Raw genomic sequence first — 5,000 nt, 5'->3', positions numbered from 1 at the left:
CCACCTCATCCGCCCGCCTCTTAGCAAACGGCAGAGAGGCGGGCGGATTGACGGTGGGCGGACGGGCGGGCGGGCGAGGGAGGAGGGCGGGCGGACGGGCGTGCGCGCGGGCGTAGGCATCGTCCGACCCGCAGCCTCCCGTTCGCCCGCCCTCTCCGGCTGTCGCTCCCTCGGCCGCGTCGGGACCAACCCTCGGCGCCCTCTCGGGACTGGCAATGCTCTGCTTGTGGTTTCGCTTCGTCCCTTCTGCCTTTCAGTTCGTTTGTTTCCGTTTTAAGTGGTCGATTTTTTTTTTCATCGAGTTTCATTCATATCATTCTTTTCGTTCTTCCTTCGTCCAATATCAACTTATCTTCCCATGCCTTTTTATTTCCTCTCTCTTTATTTCTATTTATTCTATTCATCATATAATTTCATTTCTCTTTTATTCATCTTCACGTTCTTTCCAGCATGTACACTTCTTCACTTTTCTTTACATTTCATTTCTCTCTATTTTCATTTCCTTTCACCCTCCTTCCAGCATCAACATCCGGTAAGTAATTACACAGCCACTTACAACACTTATAATCACTTACATCGACTTTCATCGCTCCCTCGCCTTATTACTTAATCATTTTATTATCTGCTTTTTTATATTCCTCATTTTTCTCTAATTCTAACCCTTATTTACGTATCAATTTCCTTTTTACAGCAGGAGAAGAAGACCCAAGACGTACCCGGAAATCAGCTGCAAAAGGAGGCGCTCGCTCGCTCATCCAAGCCATGTCAAGGTGTACCTGGTTGGGTTTTGGCCACGAAAGCCGCGTCCCGACCCAGGTGCCTTGTACTTGACCAGGTTTCGTGCACGGAAGCCTTGTACTTGGTTAGGAAGCTTTGGATTTGTGTAAGTTTCATGCACGGAAGTCTTGTATTAGCGCAGGTTATATGCACAGAAGGCTTGTACTTGGTTAAGAAGCCTTGTATTTGTGTAGGTTTCATGCACAGAAGCCATATGCTTCATCAGGAAGTTTTTTACATGGCCAGGTTTTCTGTAACAAAGGCTTATATAAAAATATATGCATGGAAGCCTTGTACTTGGTCAGAAAGTTTGTATCTGAATAGGTTATGTACCCGCAAGCCTCGCAATTGGTGCGGAACCTTGGAATTGAAGAGGCTGTGCGAACATTTTTTCTTTTTACTTGCCCTGATTTTCTTTCCGGGAAACCTTGCACTTGGTAGTATGTACGCAAACACTGTCCTTGGAAGCCTTGTACTTTGTAAGGTCTTATGCGCAGAAGCCTTGAATATGGCCAAGTTATATGTATGGAAGCCTGTTACTCTCATGCACAGAAACCTCGTACTTGGTCAGGTCATAGGCACGGCAAACCTTGTAGCTGGCCAGGTCCTACGCATGGAAGCCTTGTACGTGGCCTTCCTATACACTCGTACTTGGCCAGGTTATATGCACGGAAGCCACGTGATTGGTCCAGAAGCCTTGTAGGAGGAAGCCCCGCGTCTCTACCGCCCACGACGTGCTGCGGGCGTGAGGTCCCCCGCTGATTGACGACGGGCTTCTGGGCGGCCAAAGGGGCGGGGGAAGCACTTCGTTAGAGGAAGGGGGAGGGGAGCGGATGGAGGAGAAAATGGAGGAAGAGGAGAAGATGGAAGAGGAGCGGATGAGGGAAAGGGAAAATGGAGAAGAAGAAGATGGAAGACGACCGGATGAAGGAAGAGAAGAAAATGGAGATGATGGAAGGAGAGCAGATGAAGGGGAGAAAATGCTGGAAGAAGAGAAGATGGAAGGAGGAAGAACAAAAGGTGAAAGAGAAGCGGATGAAGGAAGATTAGATGGAAAGAGGAAGAGAAGATAGAAGAAGACCGGATGAAGGAAGAGAAGAAAAGATGGGGGAAGAAGAGAAGATGGAGGAGGCGAGAAGATGAAGAAAGAGGAGATGGAAGAAGAGGAGACGGAAGGAAAAAGAGAAGATAAATGAGGCGAGAAGATGGAAGGAAGAGGAGGAGGGGAAAGAGAAGGTAGTGAAAGGAGAGGAAAAATATGAAGGAAGAAAAGATGAATGAAGAGGGGAAGACTAGAAAGGAGTAGAGGAAGGAGGATGAGAACGAGAAGTCGGGGGAAAATAGGAATAAACGAGGTGAAAGAAAAAGAAAACGGAGGAATAGGAAAAGACGTAGTAGAAGAGGGAGGATGATGATGATAAGTGAAAAAGATGAGAGGAGATAAAGGAAGAGAAGACAGAGGAGAGGGGAATAGGATAACTGGCGAATTAGAAGATGGAAGTGAGAGAAAATCAAAGGTAAAGGAGGAAATAAATAGAGAAGAAAGGTCATTACGAAGATGGAGGGAAAGGAGGAAAATAAAGAGGATGAGAGGATGAGAAGAGGAAGACAAATAGAAGGAGTGGGCAAAGGGGCAATAAGAAGGCGTTAGATCAGAGTATAAAAAAATAAGAGGAAGAGGTCAAACAAAGAAAATGGGGAAGAGACGTGCGGGAAATAAAACGAAATTAGAGGCAAACGGGCAAATAACGAAACGTTCGAGAAAGGAAAAAAAACAGAGAAAGAAAAGGGGGAGAGCAAGTCGATGATGAAAAAGAGGAGGGGAGTAAATAAATAAAGATGAATCCCCAGAGGGAGAGGGAGATGGCGACGGCGATTCGAAGTCCGGTTTCGCCGCCATTTGAATTTCAGACGCGGCCGCCCATCCTATCACGCCCCGGACGCCCTCATAGACGCCTCGCTTCGCCGCCCACCGTCCTCATTCACGCCCCGATAGAGACGTCGGGCGGGAGGTGCTCATAGCAGATGCCCCCTACCCCCACCCCTGCCATTCCCTCCCCTCATATCCTCTCAGCTACCTCCCCCCCTTCCTCTTCTTCCCTTTTCTCCAGCTCCCTTTTCTCTTCTCTTCCTTTCTATCGCCTGTTCTTTACTCTTTCCTCCTCTTCCCTCTCATCCTATCCCCTCTTCCTTACCCTCCCTATCCCTCCTACTTTCTCTTCTCTCTCCTCCTTCCCTTCCCGTCCCTCCCCTCACTACCCCCCCCCCCCCCCAACCAAACCCTCCCCCTGGCCCTCGAAGAGCCCCCCCCCCCATGGCTCCACCAGGCCCTGAGGAGCGCGACCCCGAGAAGAACCGCCTCATGACCGGGCTCAGGCCGAGATGACACGATGACATGGCCTAGCGACGGGGGGGGAGAGGGAAGGGGGGCGGGAGGAGAGGGGGAGGATAAGGGGGAGGAGAGGGGGAGAGGGGGAGGACGGAGGAGAGGGTGAAGGAGAGGGGAAGCACGGAGGAGAGAGAGGGGAAAGGGAAAACGGGAGGAGAGAGACAGAATGGAAGAGAGAGAGAGAAGGAAAGGGGAAGGAGAGGGGGAGGAAGGAGAGAGAGAAGGCAAATGGGGAAGGCAAAAAGGGGGAGCTCGGATGAACGAGGGGAAGTGGGGAAGAAACAAGAGATGGGAACAGGGAGAAGGAGAGGGCAGAAGGCGAAAGTAAGGGAAAGGAGAGGGCGAGGGCAGAAGGCGAAAATAAGGGAAGAAGGAAACGAGGAAGAGGGAAGACCGAGATGGAGGGCGATGGGCGGGAGAAAATGGCGGAGGCGAAGGAATAGGGAGAAAGAAAAGGGGAAACTTGGAAAAACATAAACGAGGAAATCATGCCTGGCGGTGGTAATGACGACGACGGCGACGAAGATGATGATGATGATGACGTTGATAATTTCATTAATAATAATGGACATGTCATTACTACTACTTCTGTTACTGATGCTGTTACTGCTCCTCCCCTACTACTACAAGTAATGACGATAACAATAATAACAATAACAATAATAATGATGGTTACAATAATAACAACGATGATGATGATGATGATGATAATAATAACAAGAATAAATAATAACAGCATCATGGGCTAATTATATGTAACCAAAAAACGCACTGCTGATCAACACCATTTCATAACGCCTTTACTTTCATCAGTCAGCTCTTACCACTACCATAAGCGTAAGAAGCAATAAAAAAAATGAAGACGAAAAATAAAGAAAATAAAAGAGAATAAGAAACAACAAAGAGTAGGAAAGAATTAAAGGGAATAAATAGAGCGAAAATTAAGCACGAGGGAAATGGCGAAACCGAAATGCCATTAAAGCAAACACCCGCCGAGAAGAGACGAGCTTTCAAGAGGAGCTTCGAGGTGGAGCTTACTGGCGGAGCTTTGGATGGATTTCTAGATTCCGTGAGTGAAGGTGAGCGTCCGTATGAGCTCTGGAGACTCTGGGGATTCCCGAGGACCTCTGAAAAGGAGCTCTCGTGAGGATGCTCCTGGAAGAGGAGCTGTGGCTTGAAGGTTTTCTGGCGAGCGTCGAGCAGAAGAGGAAGAGGAAGCTTGAACAGAAGCTCGGAGGTGAAACTAATAAGAAGCTCTGAAGAAGAGATTTCAAGCGGAAGTTTCGAGAGAGCCCTCGACGGTGCAGGTGGAAGTTCCGGGGAGCCCTCATGCCCCACAACTGGCCACGTCGACGCAGGAGACCCCGAGTTCGACCCCCCGCCCCCAGCCCTCCGTCGTCCCCTCCGCGCCTTCGACCCTTCGACCCCAGCGCCCTCGCCGCTCGTGACACGGACTGGCACCTCTCGTGACGCGCCGGATGCGATATTATTGTTGCTTCAGGAATGACGTGAGCCGATCAACCACCTGCTTCCTCCGCCCTTCTCTTTGTCTTCCTAATCGGTTCCGTTCCCTTTCGGTTTTACCTTCTCTTTAATTCTTTTCTTTCTCCGGTTTATTTCGCTCTTCTCCCCTCTTCGTGTTCCTTCGCCTACTTTCGAACTCCTTCCTGCCTATCACTTTCTCCCAATTATCTTTTATTCTTCCTCCTTCCTGTTTTTTCCTTTGACTTCGCCGGCATCCCCCCCCCCCCTCCTATTTCTCTTCCTCCTTCTTCGGTCTCCTCCTTGTATGTTTTTATTCATTCCTTCCATTAATTTTTTATCAATTCATTCA

Source organism: Penaeus monodon, chromosome 38 (genome assembly GCF_015228065.2).
Source record: "Penaeus monodon isolate SGIC_2016 chromosome 38, NSTDA_Pmon_1, whole genome shotgun sequence".
Lineage (NCBI taxonomy): Eukaryota > Metazoa > Arthropoda > Malacostraca > Decapoda > Penaeidae > Penaeus > Penaeus monodon.
This window is presented reverse-complemented; position numbering follows the sequence as displayed.